At 40.6% G+C, this 26,122-nt stretch overlaps 1 long non-coding RNA gene across 1 annotated transcript; it reads left to right on the forward strand.

Annotated features, from left to right (window-relative positions):
• The first annotated feature begins 4,055 nt into the window (after nt 1–4,055).
• On the forward strand, nt 4,056–25,582 carry LOC130155292 (uncharacterized). The gene is made up of 3 exons (XR_008823994.1): nt 4,056–5,167; nt 19,150–19,226; nt 25,408–25,582. It is a non-coding gene; the product is annotated as an uncharacterized LOC130155292 (long non-coding RNA).
• The last annotated feature ends 540 nt before the right edge of the window (nt 25,583–26,122 follow it).

Genomic DNA, 26,122 nt, shown 5'->3' on the forward strand with positions numbered 1-26,122 from the left:
CAGCTTGGTAAACTGGTTTTGCTGCCAGCTGCCTCGCCCAGGTACAACTGCAGGGGTAACACCTGTGGGCCACCCCAGCCTGACCCGGCCGCCCTTACACAGACCTCGTTCTTCATGGGAAAGCAGTTGTGTAAGAGCAACATCCAAAGATAAGTCAGAGAGGATAACACTTTAAACCTGAATCTCAGCATCATCAGCTAGGGAATGTCTTTTGCTAGAACAAGCTTCTCTTTTCTACAAGTTATTTCATATTAGATTATATGTTGGAGTTTTTACAGCACCTTTGCCATTGCCGGTGTTCCCCTGCTGGCTCACCCTGCTTACCTCCTCCTGTTCCCAGATCTTCACATATAACAAGAGTTTTCCATATGAAAATTATTACATTTGCTCTAGAAAATTTGCTCTAGAAATTTTAATTTCTTCAGTGGAAATTAGCCCTGGATGCCCAGCCTGATGGACCATAGAGGCAGAACATCACAATGCAATTCTCTCTTACAGGATGGGGAGGCAGAAAGAAAAAATCTTGTCTCCTGAAAAGGAGGGGGGGGGGGAATTTCTGAATTTCTGTAGTAAATGGCTTTTAGTCCTGAGAACGTTTCACTATATCAAGAGCTTTGCTACTGCAAGGTTCAGCGGCTGTCACAGATATTTACAACCTGCGAGCAAGGAAACCATTGCAGATAGAAGGTGGAAAAAAGTACAGGTGCATAAATTTAGCAAATGTACATCTGACCGACTGTGGGTGCAACTTCTCTGAAAGAAAAGAAAAAAAAAATAGTCAGGAAGAAATACGGGTAACATTAGTCTCTCACAATGGATGTGGTGACATCACCTTTCTAACACAATTGCTTTTTATTTCACTTTAAAAGACTTTGGCTTGGCTGCCAACAGGAAAAATGAGTTTTTTAGGAAGAAGACTGTGAAGATGCTGTGATTAATCTTGAGGCAAATCTCAGACCTTTTTTTTAAGAAGTTTCTATTAAGCAAGATCCTAATTTTATCCTTTCCCCTCTTTTCCACATTTTCCCCTTGGGATATAATCAGAAATTCCAAGTATTAAAAAATGCCAGTCCCTTGGTCTTCCAGCTAAAGGAAGTAAACAGGACTTCCCAGGATGGATTAACTTTTCTTTGATTCTTCTGGAGTCACTGTGAGCATGAACTCCATTTAAGTAACACTACCAGAGACGTAATTTATTATCTAATTGATAAGAAATATAGCACAGGAAGCTGAGACAATGAGAGCAACTTCTACGTGAAATATTTTACTGAGAAGAAGCTACCAGGGGCAGAAAATTGAGTTACAGCTTAAAAAGGTGAAAAATAGTTCATATATAACAAAATTCTACTTTTTTAAAGCAGCTTGGGAGGGTCTGGTGCTATGTATTTGTGGATGGGGGAAAAAAAGGGACTGACACGCAGAGTGGGCTGGAGAGGAAGAATGAAAAAGGAGTTGGAAGCTAAAGGGGAAGGAAAAGAGCTGGGAGGTGGGACTGGGGGAAGTAGGGAATGCAGAAATAGGTGGAGAGAGGCAGAGTGGTTTGTGAAGGAGGGAGCATGAGGCAATGGCATTTCTGAGCTCTGGAGGTATCGTGAGTTATGAAAAGCTGGAAGATAGTTCATGCAGGGCCTCAGGGGCACATCACCTGCCCAGGGGCAGGGCCTGGCATTATCAGGGATGCGTTTGTGTCTCTGCAGAAGGTGTTTCTACTGCAGTGGAGAGTTGTTTCTATTTCATTTGTATGCATCTTTTTAGGCGTTCGAGACCATCTAATAGATGCTGCTCCATGGAAGTGTTACTGCTGAGCACAAGATGATTTCTCCCTTCTGTACGTGTTTTGTAAATGTAAGAAATCTGTTGCTAGATTAATTTCTGTTTCTTGCGTGCTGTGACCAGGGAGAGGTTTGATTTACCAGCTGCTCTTTTGCAATTTGTCCTTTGCCATCATTACCCTTGGGGATAACAGTGCTTCCCTTCCCTTGCCCTCCTGCAAGAGGCAAACGTGGTAGCAAAAGCTGCTCTAATTTAAGGTGGTCAGAACAAGAAGAGGGGATTGAAACTATCAAATATTACATGCTTTTACAGTCCTGCCCTTGTAAACTGTAAAGAGGAGGGGTGATTTCTCCATGAAACCCACAGGCAGTGACACCAGACCATCCACCTCTGTTTTCCTCACTCCTCTAGCTCTTCCCAGCATGTCCCTCTGCACAGACCAGCTGCTCTGCGCATCCCTCCCACCCACACACTGCAGCTCGCTCCCAAATGTGAGTCCTTAACACGCCTTTAAAACAGTTCCTTCCTCTGCCCCGTAATTTCAATGTTTACACTTGGCTTATGGAAATTAAGGCGAAAGCTTGAAATGAGGGAAAGAAAAAGGAAAGGGGAAAAACCCATCAAACCCTTGACAAGTTGCCAAGGCAACTTCAGGAAGATGATCGCTCAAGTTTGGAATTAAGCAGCAGGTATCAGGAAAGATGCTGCAGGCTGAGGAGCGAGTAGGAGCACAGTGCTGAGCCAGCGTAAGGTCCAACAGCTTGCAATTAATTCAAAGTAACTATAAATGAAATAAATGCGGGGGAAACTTGAAATGTTTTCTACCTCATAGGTTTTTCAGCCTTCTTTAAAACAAAGACTCCACCCCCGTTTCAAGGCTAGTTTCTAAAACTAGATTTTATTTTTTTTCTCCCTTCAGATAGACCTTTGCTCTGTTCTGTATCTAATGCTATAAAATATGGAAGTTAGTAACGTTTCTAATTAAGTTTTCGAACTCTGTGCCAAACCTTTCTCTCAGGGATGAGAGAACACAAATCACTTGATGATTATTTCTAACAATGGTCAGCCAACCGGTTTGAGAAATACAGATCAAAAGGATGATTTTCAAATATTTATTATGATAACCTGAACAAGCAGCAGGCTATAATTCATACAGCAGAATGAAATCTTTGTTAAATCATCACATCATAAAGAAAATTGCTTTTTTAATTTAATATTTCTCTTTCAGCTGTTTCTATAGAGACATGCTAATTTGGGAGCTTAATTTATTATCTGGAAGAACATTATGCCTGATACAAGTTTTCTCCAAATTACTTTCAAGTGAAACCAAAGGCTCACGTAAGCGAAGCATGTGAGCGAAAGCGCAAATTGCCTCCTTCGTTATGGCATAATGGGAAATCATGTAATGGCACATCATTCCTTCAGCAGCAAAGGAGTGGATAACGATGCTCTTTGCGGCTAGTTTGGTCAGTGAAATGCTGTAAACTCAGCAGTGGAAACCAGCAGGCTTTTTGCTAGTGAGGTAGTGTGGTAGTGTGGCAAAGAAACGTTTCTTCTTTGGGATGATGGTAGTCCTATTTAACAGTTGATGCAGCATGTGGTGAAAATTGATAAGAACAACTAATTGCTTTGCTACAAACCTGCCTCTGGAACCTCATTAGTTTTCAAAAATTAGATGAAAACCTTTGGTATGCATTTTCTCTATATTTTACCCAGGACAAGGTCCTGAAGCAGTAAGATGAATAGGAAACATCTGCATTGCCAACAGGGATGAGTGTCCCTTCCCACCCCTGGTTGCACTGGGATGCTGCATGGCCACATGCCAGCCCTGTTCCTCCCTGGCTGGACAAGGGCTAGGACAAAGCCCAAAGGCTTTGGAGGTGTTCAGCTCCTTAGGTGCACCCTGACCCTCTTAGTCTTACGTCCATGCTCCTCAGCTACAGCACAGCTCTTGGTGTGAGCACCAGAAGCTCCCACTGGTTTTCCCAGGTAACCAGTTAGTCCTGCAAGGCTGTGAGGGGTGGGATTAGCCACTGATGAGGGATGCTAAATGGACAGGCTGTAGACCCCAGGAGCACCTACTTTCCAAAAGCTGCCTGGTAAAAGACCAAAACTAGCATGATGGCTTTGTGGAGTTGCTTCTGTGACCTCAACCTATTAGACCTTTTTCAGAAATATTTTATCGACACCATTGCAAAGAGAGGACAGTCCATGGTTGATCAACCTGGTAGATGATTATCTTTAATTTGAGTGACCTGGCTTATAGCACATTATTTTGTTCTGTGAATCTGTCTACATTAGAAGTGATCGTATATTACCAAATGATACATATTTCATTGTCTGTGAATGAAGGTTTGATAGTTCAGTTCAAATAGAGATGTCGCTCGATTAAGAAACTGCCAGCCAATTGCCATCTTTGTTGAATCACAGCAATAAGCAATTTATGTACTTTGTACATATGTGCTATGTACATAAGATTTCTTTATGTACTTTAAAAGCCGTTTATGCAGAGCATAAACTATGTAACAAACTCTACATTAAAAAAATTAGAAACGGATTCTTTGGTGGTCTAGTGCACCAAATAATCTCTGAAAGACTAGCAATGCTAACAAAAAAAAATAATTCACTTCTTGCCTCTATAGTGTACATAACAAGTAATTAAAACATGTAGGTATGAGAAAATACTGTTAGTTCCTTGATGCCATGTGGGTATTTAGAATTTTTTCTTACGTGGTAAGGGAAAGCTAGCATGTTGGGAAATGCCATGGAGATGCTACTGCAACCGGAGAAATTATTCTAACTTCCAACCACCTGCAGCTGTACAGAGATTCACTGGGTGTTCAGGTTTCTGCATTTCCAGCGGTGCCAGGTGAGCAGGGCAGCATGGAGCCCTTTCAGGCAGTGTGTTGCAATCTTCACACCTCTGTGCTGCACGGGGGTTTCCTCTGGCACTGAACATAGCCCTGCCCTGGTGTGAAGGATGTTACTGGGACTGTGCTATCTGTCTCAACATTGCTGGCTGACCACAAACCAACACAGAGACCCTGTAGAGAACTTGTCTACATCTTGCTTCGGTGAACCACATATGTTTACCCAAACACCGCTGCATTTGTTCGACCATGAAAACCACACATCTCCTGTTTTGTACCTTCACCCCAGCAAGTACGCCCAGTCCCCAGAGGATGAAAAATTCTCTGAAAAGACAGTATGGGTGCTTGCACCACTGCTGAGTGAGGGGTGAGGCTATGCAAAACAGCTCTTGGAAGGAGCAGAGACTTTTGGGTGAACAGCTCTCGAACATTTATAAAAGAACTGTGACAACCAGCACCGCGTGGAATTCCCCACCTGACGTGAAGTCGATCCGGGCTGACGGGACCCCCAGCTCCGTGCAGTGGTAGTTATTGCACCTTTCTTTACTTTATTTTTCCTCTCTTTCTCTCCATTTCCTGCCTCTATGCGAGTACCATTAAGCTTCTTTTCTTTATGGCATTTGACCTCGTTTGTGTCTTAATCTCACTCTGGGAATCACAAAGAATCTCCCCAGACCTGACCATTCCAGGCCTGGACACCTGGTAAAACCCCCGACACTTCCTCAGACCAAGGAAATCTTGTCTCCTCAGTCTTTTGTGCTTCGTACCTGATTCTGGATCCACCTGGGAGTCCAGCCCTACAGGAGGTCTGGCATTATATTGGACAATGTCAAATGCTTTTAATATATTTTTTAAATTTCCTGGGTTTTTTTCTTGTCTTTTACGCTTCGGGCATGCACCCTGATTTTATATGGGAGGTGCTGCTCTTTTGCTAATTGCAGATATTTCTACAGCATGAAGGTATAAAGATGAACTTGGAGATCATTATCTCATTACTTTACCACAACCAGTCATTACTTGCTGTTTGCAATTGATTTCCCTTTATACTAAAACATTTTGTTTAATTTCACAGCGATTGATCCTCAGCCTACTGAAGGCTTAAAACTCTTTTTTTCTCAAGGATGTTCACGTTCCCAGCCTGTGAGCCTGGACGATAGCACTCTTACTCTCCCTCTGTGCTGTCCCCTAAAGACACCACCTTCTGGCACGGAGATAAAAAGCCCACCCCAAACCTGAATAAAAATAATTTTTGCCCAGCATGCCTGGGAAGGTAACTGTGTCTGTCCTACACAATCTCAGCTACAGCATTTGCTGTTGCTGCATCCCCACATTTGTGTCTTCCCTGGGGTGATGCTGACCTCCCCTCCTGCCCTCAGTGCTCACCACTGGCCAGCCTGATGGGATTGCTTGTTTATCTATTCGTTTGTTGCTATATTTTATAGCTATGGCTTATCTGTTGAATTGCTTTGAATATTTTTTTAATGTATACTTGGGAATTTGTCGAACTATTGATATTAGTTTCATCAGCCCACAAATACAAGCATCCAGTGTAGTTGCCTAAATCACATATAGGACACTGGCACACTATAAGAGGGAAAGATTTTGAAAACATCACAATAAAAGGATTATGTGCGTTCGATGTGTGGCTTTCAGCAGGGAGAAAGCAGTGTTGGTGGTCTGTTCCTTAAAGATAAGCTTGGGGCAGTAAATTTATTGCTAATGGTTTTATTTTCATTTTCTGGCACGGTTCTTGGATGCTATTAATTTAAAGAATTATGTTATTTTCATAAGATAGATCTACAAAAAAGAAAATATTTCTTTGCTCCTTCTGGCTCAGAGGTGGAACTATGTCTGTGGGCTGGGAAAATACTGTTTATTTGAACCCTGGAGAAAAGTGGTCTCCCTACCACTATCCTGGGTGTTAGGAAGGCAAGATTTTGACAATTTTCTGAGAGGGAAGCTGAGAATTTGTCATTGTTCGAAGGGCTGTAACTGAGTCCCATGTCAGAGCTTCATCACCAATGGAGCTGCTGCTGATTGGTACCAAAGAGGTGTTGAGAAAGTTTAGCAAATGCTCAGAAGAACTATTCAGCTTAAGTTACTGAATATAAACATCTTGGCATTTTCACCTCTTTTGAATAATTTGATATGATTTGATACTGGCATATGTAACTGCAAAACTGAGGACTTATCAATGAATTATAATGAGTAGCTGTGATTTGTACCAAATAGCTGTTCTATTTCTGAGTAACCTGTGGCAAGTTACTTGAACTGATTGCATGGGATAATTTGAATTAGATGTTCAGGTATTTTTATTTGCCCGTTTCTCTAAGGATTGTCAGGTTCTTACGGTAGCACCAAGTGATACTATTTTTATGATGCTTCTTTGTGGTGACATGAAACGGGAGGTCATTATGGAGAAGCTAAGGTCAAAAGCACCTTTCTGGGGCTGAAAATTTTGTGGCTTACCTTGAGGCTTTTCTAGATTTTACCTGCTGTATCATTTTCTCCAGTCAAAGTGCTGGTCTAGTAGATGCTTTTGCAAACTTGCAGTAGTGTACAGCAGTTCTGCAAATCTAGCTCGTGCCCCGCCTTTGGCTGCTCGGAGAAGATGTTGCAATACATAGTGAGATGCTGAGTTTAAGCAGTGAGCCCAGCACCAAAGTGAATTCTGTTCCAGGGCAGAATCAGGAAAATGATGAGTCTACTGTGGATGACAGTCATGTTTGGAGCATTAGGAATGCCTCAGTGGGTCAGATCAAAGGTCCAGCAGCATGCTGGTCATTACCACAAAGGTGTTAAGTCTCCTTGCCTAAAGATGTGATCAGCAGCTCTGAAAAAATGAGTGAATTTCTGTCGATTTGCATATGCATAAAGTTATGTTTGCTTGTTTGGCTTTTGAGGTGTGTTGTTTCTAATACACCTCACAAAATCCACTTATACGTAATACCACCCTAGCTTCTGGCCTTATCAGGAGAAAAAGGAAAATGCAGTGTTCCCCAGAATTTGTGCATCGCTCTTTCAAGAAGCGGGAAGATTGCAAGGTGATAAAAGCATCTTCAAAGGGAACGGCAGATCTTAGCAATGAGCACTTCTCATGTGCCTCCAAGCCATGCATCCAGCCTTTCTTATCAAGAGTGTAGCTACTGTGTGTATGCGTGCGTTAGCTGTAGAGCAAATGTACTTGCGGTACTTCCCAGTGTGGCGCAGACCTAATTGAACAGCTGAGCTCAGGAGGAGTGCAATTGATTTTCTGTAGTCTGCAGATACAGGGAAGTGGTTGGAGAAGCCATGCAACCCTTGCCTGAGGAAGAATTGCTCAATCTATATTAGACTGAGATGAAAAAACATCAGTTAACCAGCATCAAATACAAGTTCAGCATACAGATTTTGTAATCGCCGTGTATTGAGTATTTTTTATGATCTCCACAAATGTATGTAGAAAAAGACTAAAGTTGTGATGATTTTCCAATGATAGTATATAGACTCTAGTGAGGTTGTCATTGAAATGAATTTTTTTTTTTTTTTCAGTGTAAGCAGGACAGGTCCCGTACAACAATGAAGTCACTGGATCAAACGCTTCACCCTACAGGGTTACGTGGCAGTTTACAAACAGGGTTTCTTGTTCTTGCAGATGCAATAAGTCATGGTAGAGGCTTAACAAGTCTATGGTTTTGTCTGATAAGGTAGTTATTGATGAGTGCGGGAAAGGAAGAAGTGAATGAGCGAGTAGAGGGTGAAAGGGACTGAAAGAAACAGGGTAATAAAAGTAATATATCTACATGAGAAAAGGAAGCATGACAGGATGACTGGCCAAATGATGGGAAGCACAGAAATTAAAGTGGAGAAAGAAGATGCAGGAAGAACCACATGACAGAGTCAGGAACATTTTAGGGAAAGAAGAGGAGGATTTGAAAAAAAACTCAACCTGGTGTGTAAGGCACATGGTGCAAAGCGAGATCTTGAGTGGTCTGGATGTAGGAGGTGGAGAAGCAGTGGTGGAGCAGTGGATGTGGTTAATGGTGAGGTCCTTGGTGCCCCATGGAGAAGACCACCACCATGGTGGGAAGATCCTGCTGTCCCATGTTACTCTAACTGCTTCTTGCTAAACCCATCAGTGCTTTCAAAAGCCTGCTGTTGGGGTTTGTTTTCCACACAACCAAACAACCTTCCTGCTTTCCTTCAGACTCTCCAAATGGTCCACAGGTTTAAGTGCAGTACCAATAGCTGGGCATAGTAATTGCTGCTGGGATTTCCTCTCCCAGAGTGTGTGCATCCACCTCCTGTGCAGAGCTCCAGTAGGTTCAGAGACCCTTGATGAATCCCAGTTCACGCAGTGAGTGATTTTTGTTCACCGAAGCTTGAATTAGCTTCTTCATGACATTGCTATTGCCATCTTCAGTACTTCATAGACCCATTAACAGACACTAAAAATACAGCTATTTATGCTTCTTTTTCCGCTAGAATTTCTACTATATTTCTAGATCAAGTATAATTTTGTCATTACCGATTGATTGTATTTAAGTAGTATTGAGGAGGAGAACATGGGGCTTGGGCTCTTGTAGATGAGTTTCCAACACGGAGCCTATGAACTATGTAATTTTTCTGCCATGACAAACCATTTAAAGCTGCTGTTTGTTATTAGAATGGACTAAAAATAATCACTGCTGATAAAGTTTTGGCATCCCTTTAACTGATCTTAAAATCACACTTTGATTTTTTTTTTTTTCTTTTTGCATCATAAAAATTATCTTTTCTTTGAAAGTGACTGCTGATGTGCATTCACTGCTGAATGCATTTTGAGAAAGATGCAGTTATTAAAAGCAGGGAAAGTAAGTGCAACAAGCTTGGTGGACGCTTTCCTATACAAAGCCAGCTTCTGCAGGAAAGGATGGCAGATCTTGGAAAAAACCAACTTTTCATTTATTTTACTGAAATACCAGTTTTGCAAACAAAGTATTGCTTTGCAGAAAGGCAGTATTCAATGTCACTTACTGTTTAAGGACTGACTATAAATTAGCCATTTTGGGAGACTTTTGTTCTGTGTTTTGGTTGACTGGGATGAATGTAAACTGCAAGTGGCTGGGGAGGATTTTCTGTGACCATGGCCACACTGGTAATTCTGCATAAATCAGTGTGATTGTGGTGAGCAGCATCCCTGAAGCTGTTTTCATGTGCAGCTGTTTGCTTTGCAGCTCTGCTACCCTTTGCTGAATGTAGTCTGGTATATTAATATTCTAGCTATTAAACCATTAAAGTCTACCAGTGAGTTAATTACATTAGAGGTTACTTTAAAAACCTGCCAGTGATCCTCTCCTGAGGGCTTCCCTGGGGAGCTGCATTCAAAGGCACTGTTTCTCAGCATCCCCTCTCAGAAGAGAGTTCCTCGACTAAACTGAGAGCAAAGAGAATTGAATGTTTTCAGCACTTCTTTAAATTGATGTCTCTGAGAGTAGCTCTCATGCCATGTACTTGAAAAAAAGACAGAGATGCTGGAGATGAAATCTGAATAACCAATTCTAGCTGATGTCCAGGGTTTGACTTTCTGGAGTCCTTAGGCACACATTCCCATGTCACTGGCAGCGGTGAGCACTGTGGCAGCATGGCAGCAGTGCTATACTCCTGAATTTACAGACTCAAAGGGAAAGAAGACTAACCAGGAGGCAGGATTCAACCTGTTTCTTACTTTGTATGTCTCTGCAGCCGAGCTCCATCCCCTCTGCCTGCTCCTGGCAAAGCGCATGGGCATGTGCACAGGTTGCCGGGGGAAGCGTGTTGCGCAGATGCTCTTTGCAAGGGCTGTGTTAGAAGCCTGGGTAGCAGTAGGGCTGGGGGGGTTGAAATAGCTTCTGACTCTGGGTCTTTCCAAACCCCAGTCTGGATTGAACTACAAAAATAAAATTAAAAACATAATCCTTTTTGGGTTTTTTTGAGGATTTTTTTTCTCCCAGAGAACGTAGTGAGTGCGTAGTGAAGCTCCTCTGGCTGTTCTTGCTGACTAGAAAAGCTTCTGCGCTGTGAGGGTGAGCACGGGCACAGCTGCCCGGAGAGGCTGTGGGGTTCTCCTGCTCTGCAGACACCCCAACCCGCCTGGACGTGGCTCTGTGCAGCCTGCTCTGGGGGACCCTGCTCTAGCAGGGGGTGGGACGGGGTGGGCTCCAGAGGGCCCTTCCAGCCCCCACCATGCTGAGATTCTGTGACCACCCAGTTTAATTCCAGACAATTAATAAACCCCATCATTTCTTGTATAAGCCATGGTTAGCCCACGCATGTCACAAATACCAGCATTGCTGAGATTAAGAGTTTAAGGAGATTTGAAAAGGATTAAATAGTTCTATGGGTAATAAGAATATTCAGTTATTGATTAAGCAGGGTGAATTTACCGAAGGAACCCAAAATGCTTTTGTCTCAGAGTAGAACCATACCCCTGAAGGCTGAAATTAGGAAGATTTTTACTGTGATCTATCGAATGTTTGTCCACGGTGAGGTTTTGCTATACAGAACCAGCAAAGGTGGGATGCGGGGAGCAACTCGCCAACTAGGTACAGGGTGTGGGTGAGTTGCGTAAACACTGAAATAAATGCGCAGTTGTCTGAGTACCTTGGAGAACCGGGTCATTCCAGGCAGAAATATTTTGCAATCAGGAATGTGTTTATTACTTGTCCTGCTCCTACAGGATAAGGAGATTTGGATATGGTTGGTTTGATCAGTGCTGCATTGTGCTGCATAAGAGATTCCTTTATAGGACTAGGGAAATTATCTCTGGAAAGCCTGATACCAAAACTCAGTCACATCCAGTCATCAGAAAACCTGAGCGAAGCATCTGTACAGAGGTTGAAAAGGACTCTTATATAGATACAATAGTCCATGAAGTGCTAACTAAAAAAAAAGAGAACATGCATCAAATATCACGATGTATTTAAATTAGCGGGCAAGTCTTTTTACCTAATTGATTAATTATGAAGTGGCAGGCTGCATTGGGTAAATTAATTATGGAGAAGGAAAGACAGAAGAAAGTGAAATACTGTCGCTGTTGTAGCAGTATTAATTGTTCTCCATCTGTCTGTGGAAATTAAAGTGAAATGGGAGAGACCAGATCTCCTGGAACAAGAAAAGAGATCTCAAAAGGTTGGTTCTTAATATCAGAAATAATCATTAAAATTTTGAAGGTTTCCTGAAATTCAGAAAACATGCTACTGCTAATAAGGAATAAAAAGCAAGAGCTGAAGCAAGTCAAAATGGTAAAGCCATAATTCTGTAAGATTTCAGTAGATGAGGGAAATTTTCCCAGACAGGGGACAGTGTTAGCCCAGCTCTGCATGGTCATTAACCCTCGAGCTCCTGCCAGGAGGGGTCTGGAGAGTGCGCGGAGCGATGCTGAGCTCTGCAGAGCTCACCGCCCCCCCCCACCAGCCAGCCTCCCCTGGGCTCCCGTGCTGGCAAGCAGGTGTTTTTTCCCTTGGATCTGCAAAAGATATTATTCAAAATGGGAGGAAAACTTAAAACTGAGAGCTGGCTTAGACACCAATAGAATACGTATTCATGCTTAATCAAAAAAGAAAAGTACAAAAGTCTTTTTTATCTTACTAAGGGACAGAGTTCAGCAGCTTACTGAGATAAATCAGTGTTAGCTTTGTTAACTTTTTCACTGTTGACCAAAATGTAAAAACAAAAAAAAGATGTTCATTGGCTGTGTAACATCTTAACCAGACAGCCTCATTAACAGAGATTATCCTATTTCTTCCTAATTGCTTCCATTCATTTAAACAACATGTCTTTAGAGACACAAAAATTCTTTAATCAGAGAACTGAAGGGCAAAGCCCTGACTGTAATGAAACTGCATTTAATCTTCTCTTTTATTGTGATGGCCTTATGACTAGGTGGAGTTTGGGGTGTGGATACAGCTTGTGGTAAAAAGTACATGACAACTTGTTCACAAATTTTTTGGTTCACATGCTACAAGAATAGGCTTTTTTAAAAATGTAAAGCAGCTCAGCATGGTGTTCAGCAGCCGTGCTTCCTCTGCGAGTGGAGAGCACTGCCCCCACTGGAGGTGATTTGGGGGTGCTTCTGCTTTTATACTGTCCCAAGGGCTAAATTTGCAAATGGGGTTTCTAAGTTGGAATTTACAAATGTGTACCTCATTTACAAATTTTTTGCTTACAGCTCATAGGGAGCTGAAGGCAGTCTTTACTTATCCTTGGGAATGCAGTTATCCTATGGGAATCCAAGGGTTTGGTTGATGCTGGCCTCCTCGTTGCCTTTTCAGTTCCTGCCCTGATTTTCCGTGGCTGTTGAGAGCCACTAGTGAGCCATGCTCGTCACCTTGACAAATCCACGGTGCAAGATAAACCTGATTATGGAGATTTACATAAACAGATCTGTAGAGGCTTTTCATTCTCCCAGATTTTTGATATCACTCCTCGACATCATGCCTTGTTGGTGGTGTTAGTATTTAAGCACTATGTCAGAGGAGAACGGCCCTGGGAAGTTTCCCTGGGACTAAAGGGTGCCTGAAGACATGGGTGTGGGACAAAGAGCTTTTCTCTCCTACTAGATTAAAGGAGAAAAATCAAAATTTTAAAATAAGTTTATGGATTTTTTCTGGCTAATCATTACATCTATATACCTAGCAGAGAGCTGCTTAGCAAATAGTCTTAAAGCTGTATACCAGGTTTCCATTTTGTTGATGTGTTCACACACATCATGTATAGTCTTTCCTAAGTAGCACAGCAAAGGTACCTAAACAGCTTCCAAAAAGATTTGGGGTTTCTATTCAAGAAAAAACTCTTTACCTGGGATATATTTACTAATCCCATAATCCTGTGACAAAAACATTGATGCTATGAGTAAAAAATGGCAATTGCTCTATATGATGGAGAAAGTTAGAGAAAACATGGAACAATAAAATAATTTAAAATCAAAACAGCCAGGAGGCAAGAAAGATGCAGTTGTGTTCCCCAGCTGTGTTAGTTTACAAACTGGTCATTACCCTCTGGCCCACTATTCCACAGTGAACACTAGAATATGAAAATCAGAAAATTATTTTTCCTAAGGTATGAAAAGAGATGCAAGGCATTTAATCCTTCTGAAGTGAGCGAAGGATAAGACTACGTTCCCCAGCAAGTGCAGCTCAGCTGTATTGCAGTGACAGCAATTGTGCAGAGCTATTTTGTCCATAGAGTCCCTCTATTACATATAAAATAGAAACCTGAAGCCCTCTAGGGCAAGATCTAGTACTCTGCCCCTTCACCTGGGTGCTGCAATGGGGTACTTTGACCTAAAATGCTGCATTCAGGAAAGGAAGTATCAGTTATGCAAGCTAATACATATGTGTTGCTATTTAAAAGGAAATAAAATTTCTGCATAATAATACTCAGTCTCCGGAAGAATATCAGAGGAGATTATGGCTCAGCTTGCTATACTTTATTCTTCCAGTTTCTGAAGTTACACAGAAGGGAATGATTGAAAGACAGGAGAGTTAAATCCCTCTAGGACTCGCAAGACACCAGCCCTGATGGTTGTAGTTTTAATTCTCTTTTGGACAGAGATGCAGCATGAAAAAGATGCATGTTGGTTAAAGACAAGGAGTTATGACACCAACAGATGTGCGGTATAACTCATAGTGGTCAGTTTGGTCAAATTGCTACGGAATTCTCATATAAACAACAGAAGGCAGGCAATTTACTTATAATTTCAATCAGAGCAAAAGTTCCCTTAAAATCAGAATTCTTCTGAACATTGGAAATGCATTTGATTTCTAAACAGTGCTGCTGTGTTTAATATGTTCACACTAACTGGTTTTCTTGGGGTATGTGTGTACACATGCAAGTTTGGTGGCCTTTTCTAATAGGGTTGTGCTCAAGATTACAACAAATAGCACACTTCAAAAGTGGCTGAAAAGCCGAGCCTGCAATTTTTCTCTGCAGTGGCTGAACAGGAGTTTTTCATTTCATACATCATTTACAACTTGCTGCAGTGATTCTACAAAGTCAGTACACATCCTCCAGACTAAGCAAAGAGAAGAAGTAAATAGAGTTGTTGTTTTTTTGTTTGGCTAGTTGTTTTTTTTAAGATATCTGTTGTCATCATTATGCATGTTTGGCACCAATTATATTTTACTATGCCTCACCAAGTTGCCCAGAGCACTGTGTGGCACTTGGAGATAGAATCCAGCTCATTAAATGTCTAAAGTCAGTCTTGTAATTGCACCTTTTCCCATTGCATGTATATGTACCTGCCAGCCTGCCGTGAACCGGGGAGAATGGCAGGTCTATCTGTCCAAAGTCACTTGTCCCCTATCTCACACATGCACAGCAAACCTGCTTCTTTCTCATGTGCCTTCACCATGTTTTGGCTTGACTGTCTTCTCCCTTTCCTTGTGTAGGATACTGCGAGGTACTAGTGTCATTGATGATTTTATAGGTTTTATTTTACTGACTTTGGTGGCAGCGAGAAAACTGGAGAGGATTCCTGGGTTTACCTGTGATGAAGTTTTCTTTGAAAACTGTTCATCCTTCTAAAAACCCAACTTGAGATTTTTTTAGCAGCTGTGTGTCTTTGTAAGGAGCTTTCAGCAAACTACGTCTTAAAGCACCTAAAACAGGCACTATATTTTCCTTCCATAATTTGCATGTTGCAGCAACAGAGCTTAAAGGTTATCTACTTTTGGGGATCTGGTTTAGGTGATTCCAATAATTATGAAGGTACAATGTTTGACAATCCATTTTAACCTTTGATCCGCAAAATGAGGCTGGATTTTTTAGAAGAGTGCTCTCAAGATTTTTCTCTTGACAGTGGCATGAGAATCTATAGAATTGTTTAGGTTCAAAGAGACCTTTAAGATCAAGTCCAGCTGAGAAGGAAGCAGTGTCCATCTCTTCGTGTCTCAGAATTGCTCTTGCACAATGGAGACTGAAGGAAAAAGGATACAGTATACAGTTTCAATAATTTTAAAATCTAAAGTATTCCCATCCTGTTTGCTGTTGCAGCCCTGTGCTCCCCTTTTTCACCCAGCTTGTGGCTGTTTTTTTGCCTGCTCCTGGGAACTGCCTTTAGTTTCCGCTTTCTTATTACTGGGAAGATCAGAGTCTGTCCTCAAATGAAATGGCACTATTATTATTATTATTATTATTATTATTATTATTATTATTATTATTATTATTATTATTATTATCATCATCATCATCATCATCATCATCATCATCATCTCTGACTCCAACACATCTAGATACCATTACTGTCAAATTATACAGATTTTAATAAGTTGGCCAGTTTTCAGCATTCCTTTTATCAGATTTAGTTGAACTTTAACTTCAGTCGTTTAAGATTTGATTATTACTTTCAGGGCATGTTAAAGTGGGTAGTAATTATATCTGTGTAGTACAATATAGGAATCTTGATGGATTTTTAAGACAATTTCCCAGTTTCCCCACTTTAATTAAAGAATTACTCTAAAACTATCTAAGAGGCTGTTATCTTTGAGTGGTGATTTAGTATTTTGACCCTTCTTCATGCGAGCAATAAATTATTTGGAAGGCAAACATTTGCAGGTAAGCAAGGAAGTGAAGCAGGTTGAATCGTTGCTCAGAAATGGAGCAGAAATTAAAAGAATTGTGAACTGATTGCAGTGAAATTGTCTGCTTGATTGCCTTTCTTCTGTGTGGCTGAGAATTGCAATAAAACTGGGAATACAGCAAAGATTAATGGCTTTGCAATGTTAGCTTTCTCGTAAAAGTGGATGAGTCTTTGGACAGATAGACTCATTCATGTTTTCACCTGAGGAGAACTTTACTGAAAGGTTATCTACAGAAGAGATAAAAATTAATAAAGCTGTAACATAGCCAGTGCTGTAAGCCTACTAAAACAAAGGGCAAGTCTGGTCTGAGTCCAGCTGTGGCTGCGGCTCATGTAGAGATACCAAAACTGCTGCCAGCTGTGCTGGTTTAGCTTGATGCTTGGGAGGCTGGGGTCTTGCTCTACATTATCTTGAACCCACCCTTGCAGACTGATACAGATTTGCTACCAGCAGACTTCCACTACCTCCATCCAGGAATGCGCTGGGGTCCCCTTTTTTTACTGGACACGTAGAAAACTACCAGGATCTGGCAGCTTCTGCCTTGTGGGACTGTGTCCTGGCCTTATCTTAACTGGACAGCTAGGGATGGTGACACACGCCACATCAGTTAGTGGTATGTGGCCATGTTATTTTCCCAGTTTTCTGTCCTCATGTCATTGTTCAAGTGTAATCTGAAGCTTAAATGATTTGCAGAAGGACGAAAGTAAAACTGGATATTAATCAGTAAGGAAAGCCATGCCTGGAGTTTGGTAAAATAAGGTGCAGGGTCTTGGACATCTCACCAAAAATTTGGGTGGGATTTGGAACAACTCAGGGTACAGAGTGAATAAATCAAAAGATTGCAGTATCTCAGTGTTTCCATGGTCTTTCAGCCTTGACTTAATAGACTGCATTAAAACTAGGATGATGATGATGGTGTTGTAGACTGCGTTATTTATTCACAGGCTGGCAAACCCAGACTTATTTATTCAGTTCATAGGCCATTAATTCATGATCATTCCAAGAATATAACTGGATTTAACACTGAAGTGAATTTTGCAGCCTGTGTAAGAAAATACATTCATTGCTATAGTTAAATGGAAGGTTTCCTATTGAACAAATACATTTCTGTTGTTAATGAAATGTTATATGCAGAATTTTAAGAATAGATACACACTGATTGTAATACTAGGATAAAACTTTTAAAATAATAAATTTTCAAAAGAATCCTATACTTCTAACATCAAATCAGAATATAGAAGTATTAAAACACCAAAATTTGTGATAATATTTGTTAAGTGTTAAAACCTGAGTAGTTTTGAAATAGACTTTACTCATACATGTTGGCCTGTGAGATCCAGAAGGTATGTGAGTAGCAGACAGTCCATTAGCTACAAAAAATGTGTCTTGGGTTTTTAAATATACATTTTTTTTTATTTAGGAAAACAAAACAAAAAAGTCTGCATGTTCTGATCTGTATCCTTTTTTTTTGTATGTCAGGGATAAATGGATCCATGGATCCCTCAAAATTGGGAGAACTTGTCCAATGATGTTATTTTTCCTCATTTGAAAAAGCTAATCTGAAGAAAATTCAATTAATAGAAAAGTTTTTCAAAGCTCTCTTAATTTTTATTTTTTTTATGTGTGTGCTTGGGAGGCGGTATAACATGATGCATTTCATTCATCTTCCATCTGCATTAGAAATGCAGCTGTTAGTGTTTAGACCCACTGGATTTTAACAGACCTTAAGAATTGGGGAGAACACTGAATGAAGGATGACTAGAATGCTAGTAGGTTAAATCATCTTTACATTTCTTTGCCTTGAAAAGGAGGGCCTGCTTTTCATTTCCTAGTGTTCTGTTCTACTCTTTACGTACACCTTGTAGTAGAGACCTTGCTTTGCCTTTAGGCTTGACCACTGTAGTTCCCAGAACATTCTGAAAACCAGTAATGATTTTAGGCTTTTTAGCTTCACTTGTTCTGAAAATCACTACATAATATTTGTGGTTTAGGGGAAACTATGAAATGGACATACGGCCCTCCTGCTGGGACGAATGACATGCTAAGAATACTTCAGGAAATTAAATGGAATATTTATTTCTGGTTTTAATCTATACAAATTTATCATGATGTTATCTTTGGGAAACTGGTGTTTTGTTAGCCTAAGTGATAAGACAGACAAGAGGAAAAAAAATTTTTTTTGTTTTGTATTGAATACCTTCACTGTGTTTCCTAACTGCTCTCTCCAGAGTTCTGTGTTTAATCCCTTTTGCAATTTTTTCTTAAACATATGAACTGTGCTGATTGCTGTATTTTGAAGCTTTCTACACCACAGAGAACTCTGTGTCCATCTGAATTTCTAGCAAATAAGAGACCAATATTATCATTAAAGTAGGTGATAAACAGACTAAGAACCATGACTCATTATCAGTTTTTCATGGATAACTCAACTATCTCATCACTGGAAAAGTCCAAATAGCTTTTGTCTGTATCACATCTCAAAAAGCAGAATGAAGCCATGAGTTTCTTGTACCAATGACAGCATTTGCTATTAACCATACTGAAAATTAGTGGCCCTCAAAATTTTAGGGTTAGCTTCCATAAGGTCATAGAACTGGTTCAGGGGGAAATCTTAATCAGTGGGTCATTACGGCCTGGAAAACAACATGATACAGAACTTGCTAATGTGACTGAATGGCTACTCGCTAGTGTGTTTAGATTGGCATTTCTGAGCAAAAAGAATCAGAAGAAAGAGATCAGGCAGCTTTTCCGGTAGTGTTTATTTGCAGTAAGTGTGCATTGGTACCAGCATGAAAAAAAGATGTGCTTTCATGCAAAGTTTCAGAAACGCTGAAGAAAAGATACTTCATTGGGCACTTATCACCTGTCCATCCAGGGGCTGTTTGAGAGATAATTTACATGTCCTGTTCTCTGCATTGATTTGTTAGGAGGAAAGTTATAATCATGAAGAACCCACAGTTCCTGTTCACTGAAAAAAGAATCAAGTAAAATCTTGACTGCTTAAGTGAGTAACAGCTTTTCTTAATATCTGAAACAATGAAGAATACAGGTTTTTGAACTGTTTTACTGTTTTAAATTAATAACTTCACATCTGCTTAAAAAGATAACACTGTCCTGAATAAAGCACGACTTTCTAGCTTTGTATAATGACTTTTTCAGATGATATTACAGAGAGCCATAGAATAGGAGATGAACCTTAATTAATACTCTTTCAATTACAATATATTTCACTGCCATATTCTTCTAATATTCATGAACTAGTGAGGAGCTGGTTATAAATCTAATGACTAGGAAACTAAAGGAATATGAGAGTGCAACTCCATCTCCTCCCAGAGAAGACAACTATTTAATTCCTACCTTCCATGCATTATTCAAATCTTTGCTTTTAAAAGTATAGACAGCGATCCAAATCCTGCCATCGCTGATATACAGAAAATGCATAACTATTAACATTTCATTGGAAGTTCATTTCGGTTTTGTTCAAGTTGCTTGATGGGAAATGTAGTCTTGTGCGGATTATTTTCTGGGGCAATACACAGCTGCTTTTGGCCATTTCTTTTTGCAGATGTTGTAATGACTATGTGTTATAGCAGCTTTAGTGATGGTGAGTTTTAAGCTCTTTGAGAACCAGAACTTAGGTTGCTAATATTGCGGTTGGCAGGAGACCTGGTGGTACCAGGCTGTGCTGCTGTTTGTTGTGAGATAATGCTCTTGCTTGTTTAAATTGAAAAAAAGAAGTCATAAAAGAGATGGAATTAGTTTTTACCCAGCATGTTGGAAGGGGTCAGTGCCCCATATTCTTCCTTTTGAGGTGGAGTTCTGATACTTCAGCTTTTAGCTCTGTGTGTGTGTGTGTGTAACCTGTTGACCTCCACTCACAATGCTTTACCCGCCGCCTCTGACCCTGCTCTGACTAGCTTGCAGCTGATTATGGTGGAACCCAAAACAGGCCATGCTTGACCCTGAACTAAGAGATAGATTGCTGGATTTGAGAGAGTCAGAGAAAGCTTTGCTCTAGACTGTGTACAGGATGAAATAAAAATAAAATAATCTTTTCTCAGAAAATTGCTACAGTGACTTAGCAAGACATAAATTTGATTGTTACTGTTTATTTTTTTTTTCCTACCCAAGGCTAATGGCATTGAGTTGATGTAGCTGGCTTCATATAGTGCCTATTCAGGATACTGACCTCAGACCATGCTGGCTAACCTTTGAAGGCCACTGCTGTTGGCTGGTCCTTGCCACCATCACTGCCAGCCCCCAAGAAGTGCAGTCCTTCTTCTGGGATAACTCACAGGATAATAGCCATTTCCCTGGAAAGGCTTCTCATGCATAAGCATATTATCAGGTTCACACATTTGAGATAAAAATCACGTTTAATAAAAGCTGGCAAGGCAAACAACAGTATGTACAGTTGTTTTAATTAGCAGCTTTCCTTTGCTATTGCATTTGAAATATAAGATAGGAGAGTGCAGTCATAAAACAGAATGACTTTTGAAAATGATTATTTGAAAAATATTTTTTAACAATAAATAAATCAAAAATCATGTCCACAGCTCCTGCAGTTTAAAAATAACAGCTGACAAAGGAAATAAATCTTGATAGTAACATATAAGTGTGAAAGAAACCACTTTTCAGTTGACTACTCCAAAAGTCATTAACTAGCAATGTGCTGACAACATAGGAAAAATAACCTCACAGAGACTTTTAGTAGTTTTCCTAGTGAGTTTCAGGTAATGTCAAAGTCAGTTTAGGAATTTAATGCAACAATTATATCCTTAATTATTTCATATTACATTATCTGGGTGTTTTTTGTTGACTAGTTCACAAAATTTAAAACTCACCATTCATCCCAAACATTAAGTGCCAATTACTTTCATAATGAAAATTGATCCTACTTGTAATTTAAGATCAAACCAATTACCATGCTCCTGAGGTTAACAGGATTTTTGATATTATTAAATAGACACTATATTCTAAATTCTTTCCTCACTTCCAAGTTTACTTGAATAGCCTGTTCTTTGAACAACTACACGCAGAAAACTACTTTCTCAGCAAAGATCGCCTGACCCTGTGATTAAATCAGGACCATCGACCATTGCCTGGACTGGCAAGCAGCAGTCAATACCTGCTCCAAGTAGACAGTGATGCACTTTGATGGAGCTGAAGTGATGCAACAAAGTGGAAGCTGATTCATTATCTGGATAGATAGATAACCTTTTAGTTGGTGCATTTTATCTATGTCTATTTATGAGGTGGACAACGAATAGTAAAAACCACAGCTATTTATTTGTAGTGTTTTGGGACAGCTCCATAATGACTGGAGCATGAGTGAGTGATGCTGCATCATCTCAAGATGATACAAACAAGATGAGAAATTCCCTTCCTGCTGGCCACTCTTTAATAACATTAGCTGTGCATTCCCTAGAATAAATCATATTTTTTTTATCAAGAAGGGAATATTTTTCAGCAAAGGAAACACTGAATTCCTCAAATAATTTTTATGTAATGGTGTTGTTGGTTTTTTTTTTTTAATAAAAGTGTCTCTAACCCTTTTCAGGAATTATGTGCACTTGTACTTGAGCATTTGGGGGCTCAGACCTTCAACATCCAGCATGTTGCATCTTTCATAAGTCAGCAGTGATGGGGTCTGAGTCAAATTCTTCTATCATTTATTACTTTTTCAAGTGTTCCTGTTATTAAAGGACACAATCATTAATTCTGGCTCGCTTTTACTACTTCCAAAGAAAGAAAACATTAAATTTGATAAGATGATAAGATTTAAGTCCAAGATGTGACTGGACAATAATAGATGATCTTATCTAGGCTCCCTTTCCCATGAAAGGCTAGACCAGATGATCTTTTGAGGTCCCTTCCAACCCAGGCATGCAAGCTTTAAAAAGAAGGAAAAAATATGTTTGGACATAGGAAATAATACCTAAACCATCTTATTCTTCTGTGATCAAGTCCACTTTCTTTGCTGTTTAACCTCAAGGGAAGGGTTTCCAGGAGAGACTTCTCAAACACCAGGGAAACCAGGATTTGTCAGATTTATCTCATTTTGGGTTCTTGGTACTTGTCTGACAGGTGACAGCATGCAGATGCTGCTGCTGCACTCCCAGGTGGGAGGGACACAACAGGATCTCTGCAGACCCCTTGAATTCCAAGTGCATTTCCCCGTCAGTTTGGAATAACCAGATTCCCTGATACTTAATTTCTTATTTTATTTTTTTAAAAAAGCTTATTTGTCCAGCTTAAGGGGATGAGCCAAAACACAGCTTTCCCAGAGGAATGAGTCAAAATATCTCCCCACTGTGTGCCTATTTGAATTAATCTACCATCATGACTTGTACTTCAATAAGCATATCACAGAATCACAGAACGGTTTGTGTTGGAAGGGACCTTGAAGCCCACCCAGTCCCACCCCGTGCCCTGGGCAGGGCCCCCTCCCCCCAGCCCAGGCTGCTCCCAGCCCCATCCAGCCTGGCCTTGAGCACTGCCAGGGATGGGGCACCCACAGCTGCTCTGGGCAGCCTGGGCCAGCGCCTCGCCGCCCTCACGGGGAACAATTTCTGCCTCACAGCTCATCTACATCTCCCCTCTCTCAGCTTAAAGCCATTCCCCTTTATCCTGTCACTACATGCCCCTGTAAGAAGCTCCTTCTCCAGTTTTCTTGTTGTTCCTTTTGGGTGCTGGGAGCTGCTCTAAGGTCTCCCCAAAGCCTTCTCCTCCCTAGGCTGAACAGCCCCAACTTTCCCAGCCTGTCCTCATTTGTTAGGATTTATAATTATTGTTATAAATATGGTTAAGATGATTATGCTGGGCAATATAAATCAGTTAACAATAAAGAAAGTTGATTGCTTAATTAAATATAATACTGTAAGGAGTTTTCTATTATTATTTTTTAAATATAATTGAATATATATGTTTACAGTGATGCTATTTCTTTTATTTAAAGAGAAAAAAGGGTTATAAAATGTTATGGTTATTTCAGCTGTCTTCCCCGGGGAAAAAAAAAAAAAAAAAAGTGATTTGACTCTTCATGTCAAGGTTCACTAACGTGGAGGCAATCTTTGAGCTATTATTGAAGATATGATAATTTCATTGCTATAAAGCTAACTGTTTAACTGTTATAATGCCCTGTCCCCAGTAAATTGTAAATCAAACCTTTGAAATTCACTGTCTCCCTGTGACACAGATACCAGTGTTTTGTAATTGCAGTACAAATTGCTTTCCAAGGAGATCGTGTTAAGCTCTTGATTTCTTCCGTGACATTCCTGGAGAGGTGAAGTTCTTTATACTTATCATTAAAACTCAGCGATCTATACAAATCACTTCCCAGTGTGGCACTCACCCTGTTACTCCAAGACAGATAACTGGTGCATCCTGGATGAGCTTCAGCTTGCGTCTGGGTGACAGATAAGAAATTCCGTTGGACAAGTTTCTGCTGTGATAGACAGAAGTAATATCTCTGGCAGCAGGAGTACTCTACCCCTTCAGCCTCTATAAAGTTAACACTTTTGGAGGAAACAGTTTTTATGCAAAAGGAGATTCACAAGAATGTCTTGGGAAATCCTCCACCACGTGCTCCCATATGGAGTTAATGTCTCAGGTGCAGGCAGAAACCCGCTGCAGATGAGCTGACATTTAAACCTTGACCCAGAAACATAGATATGACCTGGAGTTGTTTTGCTGAACTTTTAGGGAGCGAAGCTGATTTAATTCAAAATCAGAGCTTTCATAGGGAAAGTTCTGTATTGGTAAAATTGTCCACCTGTATTTGGCAGAGGAAAGAGGGGAGGGTAGCTCCGGTAACTCCCTGGGTAAAGCTGCTCTTCAGCATCACTCATCTGGAAAGTTAAGACTGAAAATTGTTCTGATTGGCCCAGACTTATTTTGTTTTCATGTCTTCTTTGAGATATGGCAGTGGAAAACAGTGAAATCAAGACAATAACCAATATGGGAAAATGTAATCCACCTCTACTCTCACTGGGTGCTTTTTTGTCTTTTTATACCCGGAGTTGCACTCTGACTCCAGTGGACCCAAAGCAAGCCAAGAAGTTTGAGCTGCCTAGCGTGTCCCTTCCTGGGGCCCTGCTTGCTGTGTGTGTTCACCTGAAGGCAGAGGACACTTTTGGTTCTTGGGGTAATTTTGAGGATTGGTGGCACTTTCCCATGGTACATAGATAATTCTCAGGCGTTCAGTAAGCATTGGTATTTTCACCTGGAAAAGAAGCTAGGTGTGATAAAAATGAGATGTTGAGCTCTTTTGCTCTTACACACTGGCCAATATGTTGACGTCTTAATGTGGAGGCAGTGCAGGTAGGGAATATAACTTTAGGACTGAAGGGTCAAAACTTTAAAAATTAATTCAGGACCTTATAATTAATGAAAGTACTAATCCAGCACATCATTGCTGCATTTGAGTTTTAAGGAATTTGAGACATCGTGTTCTCATGGGGAAGCACATCCCCCAGTGAGGATAAACATTTAGGAGCTGGAAAAATAACCTGTGGGTTTTCAGCTTTTTGAGTCACATTGGGATGTCTGTAGTATCTCTTTCAGGTAGGGAAATTATTTCTAGTTTTGTCTTCCAAAAAGAATTTTGTACCCATATCATCAGAGGAGGCTTTAGAAAAATAGAAAGGAGCAAGAAGCCAAGCTCTCCTGACTCAGAGCTCAGTTTTTAGGGCTACGCAAAGGGAAGGTCCCTGTGCACCAGGGATGCAGGCAGAACAGTTCAGAAAAATACTTCTTTGTATTTGCATTGCAGCTCATAGGTACCTAAGAAAGCTGTTGCATAGCCATGATGTTTCCTCATATGATCAAATCTTAGATAAAACTTAGATATTCAAGAAGGTAGCTACTGTGGGTTTTTTTCTCTTTTTATATAGTGTAGTTTTTTTTAACTTCTGGCACTTAATCTTTTATGTTGTCAGGACTATGGTTGTTCTTACATAATGAGGTAGAGCAAAATGGCAGAAACTGTCTCTGCTAATAATAATAATAATGATATTTGTTCTATCCCTCTGTGTGTGTAGAATGACTGCAAAATTAAATGCAGTGTAGGCAGGAAGCAAAACTGGCTTTGCATTTGATCTACTTATAAAATAACATGCTCTTCCCTTTTAGAAAACACAAGCTAATCTGCCATAGGTAAAATGTTTTGTTTTTCCTTTTTCTAGGACAGGCAAAACAGTGGACTTGAATACAGACACTGCTTGGGAATGAGTCTGTGGTCAACATGCCAGTGCTGATGACAAATGCTGTTATTCAAAAACAGCTTTGCACTGCAGTTTGCAGGAGTTGGAATTCAGTACTTAGATGACGCTCCAGATCATTTTGATATCAGGGAACAAATTTGGGTCAGTACTGTCTGATTTACTGCTGAAATACTTTGCTGCATTGTAGAGTACCTAAAGCTTCTTTCATAAGGGTACAACAACCAATTGAAAAATGTTATTATAAGATAGGCACTTTACACCCCCCTATTAAGAGATAAATTCCTGTCAGATGCTTTTCACACTCAGAAATGCTTTCAATACTCAGGAGCTTTGAAAAAGATCAACAGGTATCATGGGAAGGGTGAAATTAGGGAATGGTGACACAAGACATGCCATCAGCATTGTGAGACCCCCCTGCATCGCTGTGTCCAGCTCTGGGCCCCCCAACATAAGGAGGACATGGGCCTGTTGGAGCGAGCCCAGAGGAGGGCCACGGAGGTGGTCAGGGGGCTGGAGCCCCTCTGCTATGGCGCCGGGCTGGGAGAGCTGGGGCTGCTCAGCCTGGGGAGGAGAAGGCTCCGGGGAGACCTTAGAGCAGCTCCCAGCACCTACAGGGGCCGGCAAGAAGCTGGAGAGGGGCTTTGTACGTGGGCACGTGGTGACAGGCCAAGGGGGA

Source organism: Falco biarmicus, chromosome 9 (assembly GCF_023638135.1).
Source record: "Falco biarmicus isolate bFalBia1 chromosome 9, bFalBia1.pri, whole genome shotgun sequence".
Taxonomy (NCBI): Eukaryota; Metazoa; Chordata; class Aves; order Falconiformes; family Falconidae; genus Falco; species Falco biarmicus.